Source organism: Rattus norvegicus, chromosome 2 (genome assembly GCF_021556685.1).
Source record: "Rattus norvegicus strain SHRSP/BbbUtx chromosome 2, alternate assembly SHRSP_T2T, whole genome shotgun sequence".
NCBI classification, from domain to species: Eukaryota; Metazoa; Chordata; class Mammalia; order Rodentia; family Muridae; genus Rattus; species Rattus norvegicus.
Window position 1 is genome coordinate 35,480,910 of NC_141535.1, and position 20,635 is coordinate 35,501,544.

The 20,635-nt window shown below is 44.5% G+C and overlaps 2 long non-coding RNA genes across 4 annotated transcripts in view; one reads left to right on the forward strand and one right to left on the reverse strand.

The window, feature by feature from the left end:
- The window catches only part of LOC102546726 (uncharacterized), a 246,060-nt gene that overhangs the window by 223,767 nt on the left and 1,658 nt on the right, over positions 1-20,635 (reverse strand). The window lies entirely within an intron of this gene.
- LOC147996040 (uncharacterized) lies at positions 13,708-20,149 on the forward strand. The gene is made up of 2 exons (XR_015670614.1): positions 13,708-13,870; positions 18,252-20,149. It is a non-coding gene; the product is annotated as an uncharacterized LOC147996040 (long non-coding RNA).

Consider the following 20,635-nt stretch of genomic DNA (forward strand, 5'->3'; position numbering starts at 1 on the left):
AGGGGCATTGTGGAGGGGAAACAGGGAAGGGGGATAACATTTGGAATATAAATAAATAAAATAATCAATAAAAATTTAAAATAAAAAACATATAAAGAAAATCTTACTGAAACTGCTAAAACAAAAAAAAAGTGTGGGAGACTAGAGGGTGAGTGACTTGCGTCACACCAAGTGCCCAGGGGCCTCTTCCCAGGGATTCCACAGTTGAGTTTCCTAAATCAGAAGGAAGCTAGAAGAGACAAAGCATTGAAAGGCCTCACAGTTAGACCAGGCAGAGGGTAAAACATTTATGGCTATACAGAAAGATCTATTAATTCTGAAAAAGCCATCTTAGGCTGTCAGGATACAGCGGAATAGGTGTCTAGGAGACCAACTTACCTTTGGGACACGTGATAAAAAGCCAGCTGTAGCCCCTAGGAGCATCTCATCCAACCTCCCATTTCCATTTCACAGTTAGGGCACAGAAGCTCAGGAAGAGCACGGTTTCCCTCAGTCATGTGCCTTCGGGTAATGGTAGCAAGATCAGTAGGCAGGGTGGGGGGTTAGGAGAGTCTGGCAATATTCTGGCATAAACCAGTCTTTCCAGACCTTCTAGAGCAATGTGTTCCACAACAAAGAAAGAAGACTGAAATTATCATGGAAGTTAATATAAATTGTCCAAATCGGCTACATTTTACTGCAATGACAATTCTAAAACCATAGTGAAATCCAAGCAATTCTTATTTCTTATCATCTGTCACTATGACAGATCAAATCCCTCTTTGAGGTATTCTCCAGAGAGAAGGGACAGCTCTGCAGGGTCTCTCGCTGGTGTGAAATATTACAACTTGAGGCTGACACATGTCGCTATATCACTTTGCTCAAAATCCATTGTCCAGATCTACTTGCACTGTCCTTCTCAATCTTATGGGGACTAAGGCATGCAGGCTACCCATGTATTCACAAGAGAAAGCTGAAGTGTTAGAAGCAGGCAGCAGGCTGCTGGTAGTAGTAACACCCACAACTGTATGGCATGTTCTGTATTCTACAGGCTGTGTCTCAGAGTGGGAAAACCCTCCACAGGACCAGAGGACAGTCCTAGAAAAGATGGGGTACATCCAGGAATAAAGCAACCAGTGAACACGATGAGGGCTGGGATAGCCAAGATGTCATTGATAAAACTGTTTTGACAATGGTGAAAGGAAGGGAAGGCATATGACCAACTAAAGAGGAACCATACAAGAAAAAGCTGGGAGCACATTGCTGGAGCTTTGAGTCCTCTATTTAAAGAGCTTTGTCCTAGAAGGAAAAGAAATCCTTTTTAAAAATTATATATATAAATTATATGTATAAATTATATATAATATATACATTATACATATACATATATACATACACACACATATATATGTATGTGTATATATATATGTGTGTATATATATATATATATATATATATATATATACAGAGAGAGAGAGAGAGAGAGAGAGAGAGAGAGTTGCTGTCTTGAGACACACCAGAAGAGGACATTGGATCCCCGTTACAGATGGTTGTGAGCCACCATGGACCTCTGGAAGAGCATTTAGTGCCCTTAACCACTGAGCTATCTCTCCCCAGCCCCCAGGAATAGACATGCTTTTTTTCATTTATTATTTATTTATTTTTATTCGTTCATTCTTTAACCTTTTTTTACAATCCAAACTTCATCCCCCTCCTGGCTCACCCTCTGACTGTTCCACATCTCTCACCTCCTTCCCTGTCTCCAAGAGAATGCCGCACCCCAACCTCCACCCCATCTGACTTTCTCCACTCCCTGGGGCCCTGTCTTTCCAGGGTTAGGTGCCTATTCTCTGACTGAGTCCAGACCCAGCAGTTGTATATGTGTTGGAGGCCTCATATCAACTGGTATATGCTGCCTGGTTGGTGGCTCAGTGTCTGAGAGGTCCCAGGGACCAGGTCAGTTGAGACTGCTGGTCCTCCTACAGGGTCGCCCTCTTCCTCAGCTTCCTCCAGCTTTCTTCTAATTCAACACAGGGTCACTGGCTTCTGTCCTTTGGTTGGGTGTAAATATCTGCATCTGGCTTTTTTAGCTGCTTGTTGGGCAGTCACGATGGGCCCCTGTAGGTGAACTCAGCTCTGCACATCCCTAAAAATACTTCAGTAAGTCCTGGTTTACCCCATGACCTGTAGACACCGACATAGCCTTTGCCTTAGAAATGGGCACATACACAAGTTGACCAGCTGCACATTCCTCAGACATCTACAACCCATCTGACCTTCTGATCTCCTACTTCTCTCGGACTTCAGTCCCGGGCAATATGATTGCTGATCTGGAGCAAGTTTTGGAGAGCCAATAAAAACACTTACGCTTTCAAGCCATAATGCCACCTCTGAATCCAAAACTCATGTGACTGTGGAGGAGCAAAATGATCTATTTTCTTTTTCCCTAGCATCAACACACATGGCAGAGGGACAGTGTTGTTTCCAAAGGTCACAGTGAGAAGAGTTTAGAAGCTCAGTCCAAGGACACTGCACTTCAAAGAAACCACACAGCAGTGTTCTGGTCGCATGAACCCCAGGAATATGTTGGCTATTTTTAGATCTTGAAAAATCTGTCCACTTTTTCCACATGTACTACTCTTTCAGAATCTTCTTTACCCAAACTCTCCTGCTTGAAGTATCACAAACTCACATGGACTTAATGACTAAAGAATTCTTCACCACTTTTCCATGGAAATTGTTTTTTCTTTAAAAAAAAAAAAAAGGCTTTACAACACAATATTTAAACAGTCCCAGCCTGCTGGTCCCTCTATATGAGACACTGGAATCCTTCAGGAAGTTCCACCCAATGACCTTTTCCAGCACATAATTGAAGTGTGAGGTTTGCATAAGCCATGTGCTAAGATGTTTCTCCTCTCAACCCATCGGAGATCTGAACTCTCCTGCGATTCCTGGCGGTCGCTCTGACACTTCTCGGAGTTCAAAAGCTGAGCAGTCAAATGCCACCGGGCTTTGGAGACGCACGGTGCTGACGTGTTTGCCAAAGCGAAATGCCTTCTCATTAGAACTACACACGATCCGCAATTACTGCTCTGTGGAGGCTGTTCAGAAACGCTGCATGCATTATTTTTTCCACCCCTCAAAGGAATCAGAGCTCTGGGGCCATCTCTACCCCATTACCCCTTACCCCCATCTGGTTCCACTTGGTCAAGGTTGCTTTAATCCTATTAAAATGTCACATCTGAGTGATAAAGTTTTCCACTGGGCCCCATGCACTGCCTTTAGAGGTACTTGAATGCTGACTCATGAAATGCCTCCTGCTTGAGCTGGAGGTGCAGTTCTGCTCCTGAGGGAGGCCCATCCACCAGCTCAGCCCTGTTCCCTCCATATCACTCCCCCTGCCCCTTCAGTTCTTCACCATTGAAATTGGGTTGTGACTTCCCCAAGGCCACAGTTGCAAAGGAAATCCTCACTCATCATCTTCTGGTAGCTCACCATCTCCACTAAACCACCCAAGGGTATTTATTCATATTTTGACCTCTGAAGCAATTGTTCAAGAACTATGCATGCCTCTAGGAGCTGCTCCAAATCCACTCTGCGAGTGCAATCTCAAAGGCGTCACTGTACAGTACAATCATCTTTGCTAATGAAAACAGGGTTCTCTGCCATGAGAACCACAGGCCCTGGGTCAGTGGCATTAATTGTGCCAGCATTATCACAAAAGTCCGTCCTTCTAAGGCATTGGAGGTCTCATGTCAAGCACTACCTTCTTCCTGAACCCAAATGTAGGATGGGATGACTACTGTGAGTCCAATTTGAAATGTGGACAGCAAGAGTCACAGAGAAGTAAAAACATGTCTGAAACTGTGTGCCAATTACAGATGAAGGCAGGGGAAAAAATGTCAGCCTGGCTCCAGGGATCTTTCTTAAGAGACACCTTTCTAAATGACAGCCAGATAAGGATGCTCCATTGACTACTGACCTACCCGTTTCCTGGTTTCCTGTGGGACAAAAGAACTTTCCCATGAAGTAGAATGGTAGGGACTTAGGGGACAGCTCATCCTTCAGCCAGCACAGACGTCTGCTTCCTAAACTCCAACCAGAATGCCACACGCAATGAAGGCGAGCACAGTCCTACTCCCTCTGGAACCCATGACCATGTTTGTAGATACTTTCCCTGAAGGAAATATCAAGCACTAAGTCCTGTTATGCCGATATGGGGTATAAAATGTCTTCTGTGATGGATAGAAAAGTCACTAACTGTAGATCCAAATCTTCATATCAGTGTTTACAGAGCCAACTTCTCCAGAACTCAGTTCCGTGGTGAGAGAATTCATGGGCAGAGAATGCAGCCATTCTCACATACACCTTGCGTGTTTGGTCTCTTCTCTTCTCTTCTCTTCTCTTCTCTTCTCTTCTCTTCTCTTCTCTTCTCTTCTCTTCTCTTCTCTTCTCCCCTCCTCCTCCCCTTTCCTCCCTCCCCTCCCCCTCTCTCTCCCTCTCGACTGCAATCTGGCCTTCCATATGCCTTGCAGTAAGCTGCACTACAAGGACCTCAAAATCCCACAGCAGCTCAGCCCCAAGTGGTCATAATTCCAGAAGCTTCTATACCTCCATGTTTGCCATTTGGTACTTCCTCACTCCTGACCTCTACTTCACCTCACTCTCTCCTGGCACCCAGTACTCCATCCCTCATTACCCCTGCCGTTGGCTTAGACTCACAGCCCCCAGGGTGTGAGGGTGAGAACTTCCCTATGTTGGAGCCTACACTTGTGTCTATGCCAAGGCAAATTGCTAAGTAGGTGATGTGTCTCCATACACCCACCTCATGTACCCAGTCTGTCCCACTCCTGGCTTATTCCCTGGACAAATCCTGGCACTGGTCCCTCAGGCACACTCAAAGACCTTGAGTAACATTTTATGGCTCGTGGAATTACTTGCAAGTTCTCTAAATCCACCCAACCCTTTTTCGTTGGCCAAGTCTAGCCTTTACTCTCTCTACACCCTGTACCAAATTCTGACTCTGCCAAAAGGAAATACTGCCACCTCTCCTTTGGCCACTGACCTTGGGCCAACCTCTTCACCCCCTAGGATGAATGATATTGATATTCATTTATCAATTGCAGTACTCCCAGGTCTCTTTCTTCAAATATAGTTAAGAAAAATTGAGGCTTTTTGACAGTAACTAATTTAGGCATCAGAACACTCTTTTTAGCCTTGGTGGAATTTAGGGTTTTAGCTTCTATCACCTACAAAAGTCTACTTTGGCTGGGGATGTGCCTTGATGATGGATCAGTATGTAGCATACCAAATCTCCATTTTGGTTCATCCCTAGCAATGGAAAAAATCTTTTCTGGTACCACCTTGACCTCTGATTCACAATAGCTCCCTATCTCTGGTCTTGGGAGAGTCCATTCAATGAAGATGCCCCTGTAGATTGAGAAGTATGTTCACGTCCGTCTGGACATTTCAAAGAATCACCAGCGTTTGAATGACCCAGCAGTGAAGACCTACTTAAACTAAAGTTGCTACAAGTAAGAGGACATTTATGAATGAGAGTTTTTTCTCATTGTACTAATACCAGGAAGTGAATCATTCAACCACCCACCAGCCAGAAACTCTTCTCTTCAGATGGGAAGTATTTCACCATTTAGCAGTTTTCACAGCCAGTTGGGGAAGGGGAGAACAGTTACCCTTATGGAGTGTGGGCAAATGAATGGACATCTCACAGGGGACTCTGAGACAGAGATGGGGAACTGTACTGACATAGAGCTTCCTACAGCAGCCTGGTGTGGGAGTCAAACCCAACTTACATGTTATGATTTGAGAAATAAGTACGCTCACTTCTACACAGAGCCCCCAACCCCTCTTCTGCTCTGTTATAAATTACACTACTATTCACTACCCACGGAGATGACCTGAAAAAAGGGAAACATCGAGGTAGCCACAAATGCCATGGGTCCTGTTCACGTCTTAGATTTGAAGGTACCCTTGTTTGATCAAAGGCAAAAATATTGCTCCCTTCTTGGTTTTACTTCATTCCTAGAGGTGAAACTCAAAGTCCATGCAAATCCCCCAAACAGCAGCCCCGTGTTGATGTGAATATTCCCAATTTTGAGAAAAGAGTTCACACTTCAATGGGCACCAGAAAGATTCAGAAAGCTAAGAACCACCATTGAATAAAAAAAATCCCCATCCATCTCTCAAAGCAAGGAAACAGATCAATTCCATGGATGCGTTGATTTTAGTCCTTAGTGGAAGAAGAATGAGGGGCAATATTTTGAAGAGTATATGTTACCTCCAGCTGCTTCTACAAATTGTCCACATTTCCAGGAATAAGTGGATTCTACTTTCACATGTTCCCTTTGCCACGATGTTCTGCCACACAGGGTTGCAATGAAGAGGGTAGCCATGAACAGAAACATCAGAAATAGCTTTCCTCTTTAAACTGTTTCTCTCAGGGTTAGAAAATTGAACCATACACCCGCCTTGTTGAGTTGGTTGTTCTGGTTTGAGGTCTCAGCACTGATTTCTTTTGGGGGGCGGGTTTATTTACATTTTAAATGTTATCCCCTTTCCCTGTTGCCGCTCCAGAAACACAATATCCCATCCCCAGCCCCTGCTTCTATGAGGGTGCTCCCTCACCCACACTCCCACCCGCTCACTCCCTCCCACCTCCCCACCCTGACGTTCACCTACACTGGGGTATCTCAGCACTGATTTCTAAGATGCACCGAACCTACGGCATCAGAATCTCTACCAGAACCCAGAGTGACAACTAAGCCAGTTTCCCTAGCTTGTTGAATTGAGCTAAGCTGGCTTGAACTTGCTCCCACCTGTTCAGCACTTCCAAGGAAAGTTTCTGTACTGGTCTCTGGTTCTAACGTTGCTCCTCCAGGCTCTAGCATTAAAGTGCGGTGGTCACCTTCTTCACAAAGGAAAGTCCCAAGCTCTTCAAGGCTGAGCCCATTTTGCTAATGATAACCTTGAAAGCCCATGTGTATATGTGTGTGTCTGTGTGTGTGTGTCTATGTGTCTGTGTGTGTGTCTGTGTATGTGTGTCTATGTGTGTGTGTCTGTGTGTGTATGTGTGTCTATGTATGTATGTCTATGTATGTGTGTCTGTGTATGTGTGTCTATGTGTGTGTCTGTGTATGTGTGTGTGTATAAATATATATATATGTATATATATTTATACACACACACACTCACACACACACAGTTTATATAGAGAGGGAGAGAAAGAGGGAGAGTCATTTATCTCTCTGAAGACAATAGAAAATGCCCACACCAAAGAGGGCGTCATCTCCTTCCCTAGTTTCTAAACCCTATTTGCAACAACCTTTTACTTCCTCTCAGATGAATGCTTTGGCCAGGAGGAATCATGTCCTAATAGCTTCACTGTCCCCTGGAATTAGCCAATCAAATGTTCTCTGAAATGTTGACTCTTCTAGTTCTCCTAGAATAGTGGCTCCACATGTGTCAATAAACACTGCCTGAACCTTTGCTTCTGAGTGCTCTGTAAGCGTCTGGTGTAGTAGGGCCAACCTTAAGTTCAGACCCTGCCACCACCTTTGGGGGCTCTGTAACTCTGACTCTCAGTGTCCTCACCTATGAAGTGACGTAGCAAAGCTGACCTTATGACACAGCAGAGGGAAATGTGTGCATGGATAGAGTGGAGGGACAGACTGTAGCCTGGAGTATAGTTTTCAGGTACCCCAGGCACAGAGACAGTTAGTCAGCCGAGATGGTGTCAGTTCTAGCAGTCTTATACCACCAATAAACAGACATTTTTCTTTAAATACTGGATTAAATTCCAGCTGAGTGATCACGGAACTCAATCAGATTTAACCTTTCTGTAATTTTAGTACCTTTGCCTCCTCTAAGAATAAAAGTTGCCCCCACCATATTTTTTCTATGTTTCTACATACGGGCTATATCTATTTTTTAAAAGGTTAAATCGTTCTGGTTCCTTAAAGAGCAATATTCTCTAAGTTTAAACACTGCACTTATATAATTCCATAATACCAAAAACGTGAACTTTATATGAAAACATGTTTGTCCAGAAGAAAGTGCTATTTCCCAAGAAAAGGTTACTTCAATGTTCTCTGTAGTTTTAAATGAAAGGCCAGGTTCGGGTTAGGTTTGCTTGTTTTGTTGTGGGTTTTTGTTTTTTTTATTCCCGTTAAGGTTAGGACCTGAAATGCAATCTGAAAATATTCATGAGGAACTTAAAAGAACTTGGGAGTTAATGTCAATACACTGGCACTCAGGATAAGCAGGTTATTCTGGTGATCCAGAGTTAGGTTGCCACACTACACTTTAACTCCTGAGTTGTTCAGCATGTGCCCCGCGGAACAGAGCCTGGAATGTTCTGAAGTCAAGCTGCCAATGACAGGTCATTAGGAGAGCTCATGTGGCCCATCAGGAAATTGAGAATTTAGCATATTGTGTTTTTCCAGCTCAAACATGTCATGAGTAAGGAGGACAAATTTTTTGCTGTGTTAATGACAGGATATGAATCACCCTCTGTTTTAGATGGCTATCCTGGGGAGCTCTCTTTGCCCCACTGTGGGCTTTCTTTCTCACCGCAGGGAGGCACTGAACTGCTTTCCAATACTTAGAATGTCATATTGGCCTCAGGCACCTAGGAATAGTCAAGGAACGAGTATCAATTCATGTAAGAAATTCTTGTCCATTAGATGAAGATTTTTAAGCTTTAAGCTTCCTAGAACAGTAAATTATCAGAAACCTTATGTGAACATTTTCCCATTTCTTGTCCCTCCCACTGTCCACAGAGAAAGCACAAGGTTTAGGTATCCCTGTATCAATCATAAAAATCAATTTAAAAAAAAAGCCAGCACTTGCCTGCTTGTAATCCAGCAAGCCATAATTACTGAGTTAGACTGAACTTGTGTCTACATATTCTGTTAACGTAGCTCCCTCCCACACAACCCCCAAACAACCTAGGACACCTGGGCAAGTCCAAATGTTCATGAAGAAAAATAAATGAAGAATAATGAAAAGCAGAGATTGGATATGAGTTTCTATTTGAACATGTCAAGTGCTTTCCTAAGGGCTCCGGGGAATATTCTCAGTTCAAGACATCAGGTCTAAGGCTGACCCAGGCTTACAAACAAATAACCTGATCTATCCCATGGCAATCTCAGTCTCTGCAGAGGCCTCTGCATAAAGCTGTTGGTGTTAAGCAGAGACATAATCAATGGCAAAAATGAGGGGATTAAAAAAGGGCCCGGGCACCCATACCACAGTGTGTGCCATGGCGGGAGAGTTCTTCAATTTCCAGCCTGTGACAAGGCTTCATCCACCCTTCAAAGGATGACTGGCCCTGAGCCAAGGCTGAGAGCTCAGCATCCTTGAGATCTTTGGTGTATAGTCCCAAAAATCCTGGGAGTCCTGCCACAGGCAGACAAATGTGATGAGTTACTTAATGCAAAGACACAAAGCAGGTGGGAGAGCAAACGAGGGAAAGGTCATTTCATGGGAAAAGATAAGAAGAAATTCCTGCGGTGAAACCAGAGCCAGATCTGGAATGATGAGAACATGTCTTCTCTTCAGAGTGTGACTAAAATGCTGGTCGATTTTGAGTTTGAGATCGTACTTGGTTATATTCCTTGCCTTCTGTACAACTCATCCTCAACACATGCTCACGAATGAACATGCACAGACATTGATGCGCACGGGCAAACACAAGTGCGGCGTTCTTTCAGTCTGAGACTTGCTTAGACCTCTTAGCAACTGGATTTGAAGTCCATCAGAATCAGGGGTGCTCCCCAACTTTGCCTTCCCTCCACCACCACCACCACCACCCCATAACCCTGCTGCACGGGCACACGGTCCATATGCTTCCTTTCTCAGAGTCCAAGGCAGCATGTCTGGTCTGCAACAAGATGCTCTGTGATGTATCAGGGTAAAATGTGTGTGTGTGTCATTACACGGACACAGGTGGGAAAGCTCCGAAGTGTGCAATGGGGGAAGCAGGTCAGCACTGAGTTCATGACTCAGATTTCTTGCTCCCCCCACCTCTTCTTCCTGAGGAGCCGTGCTTTGTTAACTTAAATGAGCATGAGATGAAACGCCTTGCTTCCAAGTGTCAGTAGAAGAACGTGTCCATCAGAACTGAGTCACAGCTGGAGTCTGCCAGAAGCACGAAAATCAAACATATTCGTAGCTGCTCCCAGTTGCTCAAAAAAAAAAAAGTAACTGCAATTTTTTGAAACAAATGATTACGTGTGACTCTTAGAAATGAGGCTCTCGTCCCTGCTTCCTAATGCTATAAGTGGTCAAGAGCATTGGCACTGGGACAGATAGCCTGGGTGTCTGTCCCTGTTCCATTACATATCGCATGGTCTGACCTTGGGTGAGTCGCTCAGGTTCTCTAGGCCTTAGTTCCCGAGCTTTTGAGTGTAGTGGAGGTGAAACCCTCCAGCTGTTGAGTCAATTGAAATACGTGACTCCGTGTGAGCTCACCAGAGAAGGACCAGGTCTGGCATGTGGTGTAAACCAAACCGGCATCTCTCATCCTACCTTAAGAAGGTAGAACACGGACAGAAATGGATTAAATTGCTAGTGCTTGTGTGCAAATTTTCATTTCACATACATTTTTACGAAGGAAAAGAGACCTAAGTTTAAGACCTCAGGTTTACATAAAGGACAAAAAGAAAGAAACTGTCATAGAAAAGGGAAAGGAGATTTATTAATTATTCATTGAAATTTCATGACTTTGATATTTGGTAAATATACTCACAAAGAAATCAAGGCACAAGTCAGTGTAAGAAAGGAATCAATATGATAATTTTATAATGTAGCTCCTTAAGTCAACAAAAAATGTATTTTTTAATGAGTTAAAGTTTGTGGCATAAAAGCTGTTATTCCAATAAAACCTTGAATTTTTACAAAAAAAAAAAAAGAAGGTAGAACGTGGATGAATGTTCTGGGGAAAAAGGAGGAAGTATGAAAGGATACCAAACCTGTTTTCTGAGAACTCAGATCACTCCCAAAAATGACAAAGGGTGTGTTTTAAGGCAGGAAGGCACAGAAGTTTAAAAATACAATGGAACAATTGAATGACAGGCATTGGTTAGTTTAATATTTAACATTTTACTTTCTTCATCCACAGATAGAAATATTTCATTTTCAACAAAATTCCATTCTACCTATTATTAGATATATAGTAGATTTAAAAATTAAAGAAAATCTTGACAACTAAGGTTTAATAAGTCTACCAGGTGAATCAGGAGAGATGTCAGTGATGCAGTACGAAAGATGTAAGCAAGTTCTCCAAGCATCAAGTTCTCCCCAGATAAACTGGAACAGAACTGTGAAGGTCCTTAGCTGACATCCCAAAGACACAAGACTGTAGACACCAGAGAATCCTTGAGGAGCTCACTTGGTGACTGAATGGACGGAACTGGGTCTGTTTCCCAAAGGCACTGTCAGTAGCAATGTGGAGGGTGGATTTGATGGGATAGGCATGGAGAAGGAGAAGGCGAGACTCCTGAAATAAAATGTGTAAAACCATGGAAGTGTGAGCTATGACTCAGTCCAAGGGGCTGTAGGATGGTGGTGGCTGGGTAGAAGGAAAAGAGCTGTCCAGATGTGGTATTTACTTGCACATCCTTTAGGAGACAAGATGATTCTAGGACACCACCTAGGATAAGCGGTTGTGCTAGACTCAAGAGATGAGGTCTTCAGTTTGAACATAGACCATGAGAGGAGTTGGAGTGATGGTAATGTCAATAAAGTACTCGTGTATGACACTCTCATGTAAGACACATACACATTTTTTTTTAAATGTTTTAAAGGACATGAAATAGAAACAAGCATTTTTGTTTGGTTTTGGTCGGGATGAAGGCAGATGCAAGTGTCTTTGGATATACTGGCTTTGAGAGCCTGGGAGATGATCCAGTGAAGGTGTCCAGAGGTCCTTGAGGCCAAGTCGTGGAGTTTAAGCAAATGACTGAAGTCTAACACATAGTCCCAAGCACTGTTAGTGTGCAGGCTGTCTGTGAAGGCTTGAGCAGGGAAAGCACACATGAGGAAGTGTCAGGGTAAAATCCCAGTGGATAGGAAGGAAAGGCAGTTGACAGAGAAGTCTTGAAGGGAAAGGAATGGGGTCCCCCACAGCTAAGGGCTGCACTGTAACTCAGAACCTCATGCTAAACTCTGACCACCTCGAAAGTTCTCCCCAGATAAACTGGGAGACAACTGCAAAGGGCCTTAGCTGATATCCCATAGAGGGTAAAAACCACACTATGGACACCAGTGTGTCACCATCTCCACATTTGAAAAGAACCACATTCCCCTATTTGATCTCATGGTAAGCATGTAAGTAAGCGTTTGAAGAATGTGAGAGCTGGTATTGATGTCTTCACAGATGCATGGCTGAAAGAGTACTACCTCCTTCTTTCCCGTCTTCCCTCCTTCCCTCCTTCCCTCCTTCCCTACCTCTCTACCTCTCACCCTTCCTACTCTTCTAACATATTTCAACTCTGACAGATGACTATGTGTGCTTTAGACAACCTACCAGTGTTGGGCGATATGCCTTTCACCTCTACTGCTTCTCTAGGGATGCCCCCTGGTTTGGGCTCTGGGCCAGACCATGCTGGCTGCACGCAATGTTCCCAGCATGCCACATTGCAAAGTACTAAGTTTCAGCTGCCCTGAAAACTTTTGTAATCTCTTCAAAGAATTTCCCTCACGATGGACTCTTGTGGTTTGCATGTTGAGGACGGCACAGAACACTATTTTTACCTGCTTGAGAAATTTGTCATCACAGGAGTTAAATGGACTCCAATTTTGTCTCCACCCCTTGCTAACCACAGGACTTCAGATGCTTACACTTTTTGTTGTGAATTTATCTAAATTCTAGATACACATCATCTAAAAAAAGGAAAGAGTTGACCCATGAATTGGATGGAGGCTATGGGACACAAAAATTGCTCCCATTTTTCCTTTTTAGCAAGACAGAGTCCTTTTTTTTCTGCTAACACACACACACACACACACATACACACACACACCACCACCATCACTACCACCACCACCACCACCACTGGAAGCAACAATGAACCTCAGGGCAGCTACGTTCACTTTTATCTACAAGAGGAAGTTTAAGTAGCCTCAGAGTACATCTGTGTGCACTTATAACGACTTATTCAGAAACAGGCTGCAACAATTTGATGAAATCCTCCTATGACACTGCTACAGACAAGGTACAATGTCTATACCTTCCTAGACCTGCTCTGCAGGGCTCCCATTCTGGAGCTACCATGGAAGTCTAACTGTTGGCTTTAGAATGAGCTGTTCCCAGGGACAGATGACAGAGACTCTGGACTGTACTTGATATACTGGGTAGCCACACCAACCAGCTCTGTAGATAGTCTGGTTTTATACTTTCTAGCATGACAGAGAATAAGCCTTCTCATCACTTAAGCTAGCCTCCTCTGGAGAATACCTTAATTGACAAAGTGGTGATAGCCTCTTTGTAGGATTATAATAGAAATTGAGAATCTATGAAGAGCTTGGAATATAGGAATTTCTTAAGTAGCCCATGATGATTAGATTGTGCAATCATTGCCTCTTCAACTCATCCCTGGTGTCCATTTGCAGATAGGCAGAACTGGCACATACTATTGTGTGCAGTCCTCCTGGGGAAACTATTTTGCAAACAATTTGCATGGCTTTACTACACTACTCTGAGCTGGTGAACTACGGACTTCACAGTTTTGAGTGGTCACCACACACTGCCCGGGTCAGAGAGCCAGGATCTACAGACCAAACGCATCTACCTATGACTTATGAGGGGAAAGTTTACTGCAGGCGATGTCTCTGTGGTGATTCTGTCATCAGTTTGTGGTGGAACTAGGGGGTAAGTGTGATAAATAAACCACTCTAACAGGTAGCTTGGGGGGGAAAGGAATGGGCCTACGAAATGTAATAGAAATATTGTGACTTATAGTGGAAAAAATCAGTTAATTCGACAATTATTCTTTTTTGTTCTACTTTAGAGAAAGAGGAGGGAAAGAAAAGGGAGGGGAAGGGAGAAAGAAGAAAGGACAGGGGAATAGGGACAGCAGAGTCTTCCCTTCTCTGCAGTCAGGGGTAGAATTTTAAAAGACACTACCTCAAGAGGCCCCTTAGGAAGCCTTCTTTTTGGAAACACTGAATTGTAGTAGAGCAACATCGCAGGGCTGGCAGGAGAAAGAGTAGCAACAAATCGGAAACAAACAATATGGATGCCTGAAATGCAGAGCCCTTCGGCTGAGTTTCTATGATGGGTAAAGGCGGAAGTTGCCCTCCAATTTCCCCTCACCCTTGGTAAGACATACTGAGACTCAAGCACGGATCTGCACACATAGAGAGACGCTTGGAGAAGAAAAACGCTTTTATGGAAATCAAAATGGCTGAGCCTTTCATCAAGTTGACACAGGTAGGAATTCCAAGGATGAGAGCATTCTTATACAGGATTTATCTGCTGAGACGGCACAAATGGGATCCAGGTACCCGAAGATGAGACCATTCTTACAGGGATTTATCTAACGGAAGCCGGAGGGCTAGTCCAGAAGTGACATCCGTATAACACAGTAATGCGGTAATGATTTATACCCAGCCCCCAGGTTTTCTCTCTGGCTTCTATTTATGTGACCTGGGGGAGGCTATTTATCCTTTTGGATCCATGGTTTTCTCATCAATAAAGCACTGAGCTAGTATGTAGATCTACCCCATAGGACCACAGAAGTCATAAATGTGCTAATGAAGCTAAGGCCTGTAGCAGAGCACCCAGAACACAAGTATCCAAACACCGGAGCCTTGGACATGCTGCGAGCAGTTAAAATGTATCCTGATGCCGAGGGTACAAGCGAACAGCTGGCCACCAGCAAACCTGCTCGGCCTCTTGACTGTCAGGTGCACTGTCTGCAGATGGAAAACATCTGGAGCACTTCATAGAAGCCTCTGGGGTTTCAGCAAATAAAATAAATATGGGCCTGAAGGAAATTTGGGAGAAATATGCATTCAGAAGGTCGCGTTACCTCATGACTGCGCACACTGAATATTAAAAGGGAAAGCGAAGCATTCACGCCACTGTCTGAGTACATCCTGATTAGTTGCAGTCTGGAATTTACACAATGCCCTTTTTTTTTTTTTTTTTTTTTTTGCAAGGATTAACATTTCTCGTTCCGAGCTCAGCACACATGTTGCAGCTTTGCTCTCTACTGCCACCCCCTCCCCCCAGGATTTGTATGGGAGAGCCTGAAATAAGATTAAACAAACATATAACAAACCCATATCTCAATTCGAGCCGTAAGAAGAATGAAAGGCGGCCTCGGCCAATCTGCCCTTCTGCTTCCAGCTGCCCCATAAACGTCAGCTGCTGTCCTTCAACAGGGACAGAGGGCCTGTCTTCTGTCTCTATGGGAGCCCAGTGAGATGAGGAACGGGCCCAGAGAACACAGCCAATTGTTTAAAAAACTGCAAGGCTGGATGTACTTGGAGTTCTCAGAAAGAAGTAATTGCTGAACACCAGATTTTTAGCTATCAAAGGGCCACTGTGAGAGAAGCTGAACTCCATCCCACAAGAGGGCTTTGACAGCACGTGATTCGAGGAGAAATGCTTCCTACATTTTTTCCCCTTCACCTATTCTGGAGAAAATAGCAAGAGAGGGCAAAAGAAAATTGAGGGGTGGAAGGTAAACACATGACGAACAAAACTGTCAAGTCTGGCCCACTTGGCTTGGCGAGTGCAGAACATTCCAGATAAGAAGGAGGCATTGGATGTGTGGATTTGTAGCCACAAGGTCATTTTTTAATAAAAAAGACAGTTTACTATGTTTCTGATTGGAAAGAACTTCAAATGAAGGTAGAGGAAGAAAGGAGGAGGGAGGAAAGGGACTGGGGGAGATTTCATGGCTGCCAGAATTTCAAATAGCTGGACTGAATTTTTATTCTTTGAGGGGGAAAAAAATGAGTGTCTACGGGATAACATAAGAAGGGTTTTCTATTACATCACCCAACCCAGGCTTTAGCAATTTTTTTTTCAAAACAGATACAAGCTAACCTTTACCGGCAGCATGGTGTCAATTCCTCTGCTGGCTTGCTTCACCCTGCACCTCAGAACTGGTCCGTCTGGGTACCACTTCTGAGAAACAATGTCCCACAATTGAAGGAAAGCCACACTGCCTATGATGTCTAGTGAACTGGGTTGGAGAATATAGGCAGACTGCTCACTACACAGCACCCCAGCATACACACACTTCCCCTACTGAGAAGACTCCTGTCTGTCTCTAACCACCCCTGAGGCATGGCGCCACACTGAGAAGGTCACTCGTAGGGCAGAAGAGATGTTCTCAGAATATTCAATAACTCCCTTACTGGATCCAGCAAAATCCTTGGAACAAGTACCCTAAAGGAACAAAAGTCGTGTTGAAAATGATTTCTGAAAGAGAGAATTTTGTGTATGTTGAACAGAGGATTGTTTGATTGTATTTTGTTACTAAAATGCTTGTGGGCAGAATGGTCCCATGAGCCACTTCTGTGGGTGTCCCCAGCAAGTTCAGCCAGTGGGAAAGCTGCACTAGAAAGACTTCCAAACCTCTAGCTTAGTCCCTTCTGACCCTGAAGAAGGGAATATATCCTCCACTGCCTTCAAACAGGGGTTCCTCTGACTAAAGTTCACTCTCCAAATGCTAGTTGCTTAAAGGAAGGTCTCTAGAATGGGCACAAAGGGTTAAAGTCATGGTGGAGGCTAAAAAATGGCTCCCTGGCCAAGACTGCTCAGTAGGTGAAAGTGTTTGCCATTCAAACCAGACAGCCTGAATTCAATCCCTGGATCACACAGTGAAGAGGACTGACTCCAAAGTTGTCCTCTGACCTCCACATGTTTGCACTGGTATATGCACCCTTGCATTCACACCCATGCATGCACACACACACATAGGCACACTCGCACACAACGCATACATACAATAATTTTTTTTTTACGTTTAAAGGCTCTATGAGTGACTGGCTGGGAACAAAAGCCTTCCTGGGCCTCACAACATGGCTGGCTGAGATCCTGCAGGGGTAGAGAGCCAGACACAATCTGAACTGGCAGACACTAAAGAGCCTCAAGACTCCTATTTCCTCTTTCCTGGTTGTTTTGCTCAAGAGAAGCCAGCTGAGATCAGACAATGAGGGTGAGACAGAGAAGTTCACATACCTGTCATGCTTCTCACATTACAATAAAAACAGTGCAGAAATGGGCAGATGGTCGGCACAACTACCCCCCCAGAGGACATCCCAGTAACCCTCAAGTCACACATAGTCAGCCTCCTATGTGAGAAGTGGAGGTATTTATCAGTCTAATCCGGAAGCTCTTGATATCTGGGCAGCCACTGACCACTCCGGGAAAAGTGCTAAGAGGAGCAGACCCCTTGTAAGGTGGAAAAGGTCTTTACCTCAAAGATATAGCAAAGTACTATCTACTTCAGTGGCTTGGGGATCATGAGTAAAGAGCACTTAACCCCTTACTACTACCACTACCACTATCACTGCTGCTGCTGCTGCTGCTGCTACTACTACTTCTACTACTGCTACTACTATTGCTGCTGCTGCTACTACTGCTGCTGCTGCTGCTACTACTGCTGCTGCTGCTGCTACTACTGCTGCTGCTGCTGCTACTACTGCTGCTGCTGCTGCTGCTACTACTATTACTATTACGACTACTACTATTACTACTACTACTACTACTCTACCTCACTTGCACCTCATTGTAAAATGAGAAAGTAGAAAGTCAGATAGGTACAATAATTCCTAGCTCCATTTGGTCATATTTCCTCTAGCTTCGCCCAATGGTTACCTAGCAACCAGATATACCAGCCTGGTATAAAAGGACTCTCTCTACCTATTCGGTCCTCCCTCCCTTCCCTCCCCTCCCTTCCCTTCCTCTTTCTCCTCTCCTCTCCCTACCTCTTTCCCTATCTTCTCTCTCTCCCAACATGTTCCAGGCCTCTCTCCCCTCTCTCTTTCTGTTCTCTGTGCCCTTTCTGTCTCTGCCTCTACTCCCTTCTCAGACTCCCTTCCTATGTCCAAAATAAACAGATGAATCTATAGTAGACCTGTTGTATGGCTGATACCTGTGGAGGGCGGGGAGGAATACCTCAGCATGGGCCCACTAAGACACCCCCTCTCGCCAGTTTCCACCAGATCACACCATGTTTTATAAAACATATTACCACTGCCCCCACCCCATTCCTCTTTCTGTGGACTTGCAGATCATTCGAGGAAATTTTCACTCTTCTTGCTGATATCTCGCGTCCAACATACAGGGAATTGAACACCGTCTGTTGCCACTCAAGCCTAAAGGAGCCAGAGATCAAAATGTTGAGAAACCTGGAGAAGTACACAAAGCCTCATTTGTGTTTGCACACAGGCTCTGATGACAGCCGCCTGGATCTCAGAGTGATCCGCCCACTGATCCCAGTCAGTCTGCTCTAGATATGACCATGACCCTGTGGAGATGTCAACCATCAACCAGCCACATGGACACACACACTCCTCTATCACTGACTGGGCCTCTTTTTGAAGTGGTCTCATCTTATTCTCATTAGTGTTCCGCCGAGAACTCTGTCCTCTTTCCCCCTCTCTGTTCAGAACACAGATTTGCTGTTCTTTCCAAATCAGTGGCAAACCTTCCAAGTTGTCCTGGGGCCAAGACCCATCACTGGTCACACACCACCCTGCCACTAACTAATGTGTCCTCTTGAAATCCAGGCCCAAAGGGTCAGCAGTTATGTTGCAAAAGGCCCCTAGAAGCATTTGTGTGCGCTCCTGCAGATTTCAGAGCACAGACCATGTGTTTATCAGTTGGCTAGGAGTGTTAATCGAATATTGCAATGTGCTTTTAAATTTTTGGATCCCTTCTCTTTTTTCACATGCAATAGCAAGTCCTTAGAGAGGCAAAGATTCTAGGAAAAAGTAGAACACCCGTTACATAAGTCTTTAAAAAAAAAAAAAAACCCTAGTACATAGGATGCTAATCGTTCCAAGACTAATCATTATCTAGCATGCTTTGGTCATTGCTCAGCGCCAATGGCAACACAGAACAAGAGGCGGATCGTTGGAGTGCTAGCTGGGTGTGTGCCAACAAGGGAAGGCCATGTCAGACAAGTTGGAGCACATACAGTAACCATCCTAAGCTACGACCATGACTTTCAGGTCCTTTCCACTGAATACTCTCACGCATGGTTCCTCAGAACCAGAAGGGTTGTACACAACGTCTTCTGGGGATCCCATCTAGGGGACCCTAGAGGAAGCACGTGTTAAGTTCCAGACTCGGATTTGGCTCCCAGGTCCCAACTGAATCTGGAAAGCTAAAAGAAAATTATTCTTCCTCGCCATGTCAGAATACCTCCCTGCGAGGAATTCTCTGATGTCATACAAATGTTGTTACACTCACATTAATGTTGTAACAGGACCATAGCCAGACAAGGAGCAGAACTGGTATGGTAGGAACTCATCCAGAAATGAAGGGAACAGCCTGTGCACTTCCTTTACAAGCTTTTTGTTTCCCAGAAGCATTTACGCTGGCCCAGGTGTGCGGGCATGTGGGATCAGCACACAGTGTACTGATGTGCACACACACGCCCATCGAGTGCATTGGCCAAAGCCAATCAGAAGTCTTCCTCTACTTTTACCCACCTTACTTCCTGAAACAGGACCTCTCTGTGAATAAGAAGCTCGCCAGTTTAGGCCAAGCTAGCTGGCTGGTCAGAGAACTCTCGGGATCTGTCTGTCTCCACCCCAATGCTAGAGAGACAGGCATGTGAAGTCCTGCCCAGTTTTTTGTGTGCTTACTAGAGATTCATACTCAGGTCCTCCTATGTTCGTGGAAAGCCCTCTTCCCTACAAGCCATCTATCTATAGGCTCCTGGCTGAGCCTCCAGTGTTAAAACCCTACTTTCGCTCATCAGTTCTTTGCCCTTGCTTACAACCAGGCCCACCCCTTCCTCCTCCCCCACCTGGCCTGGTGACTATCCTAGGATGGGGGTGATCGCCTGCCTCTGTCCTTTCTCCTTCTAGATAGTTTATATACTTAGTCGGGGACCTTCCCTTTTAATTTTAAGAGGTTTTTGTTCAAAATTGGAATGGGAGAGAATTAAAACTTTTATACTCATATTCCCAGAAACATTAGTCATCCCTGAAGGGCAGGAGCAACTCGGTGTCCACGAAATGAATGAGCGAATAAACGATATGTGGTGCGCAATACACTGGGATCCTGCGCCCCAGTGTTCAGTTCTGACACATGCTGCAAGACATTTGAAACCGTAAGACGGACGCTGTACCCAAAATTAAGTAAGCCGGTCACAAAAGGACAAATTATTAGATGACTTCAGTTTCTGAGATGCCCGGAAGAGTCAAAATCCAACGGACAAAGTAGAAGGCTGGTTTCCTGGAAAGAGGAAGTGAGCGGGGAGTTACGGGTTGGGAAGTCCGGAGTCTGAGTTAGGAAGATAGAAATACGCAGAGACAGATGGTTGGATGGAAGCCATGGTCACATAATAATGTCTATGTACTTCACCTAACTGAACCAACTAATTTTATGTTAAGTACAGTTTACAACAACTTAAAAACACTTAAGATTTCGTTTTGGACCAGA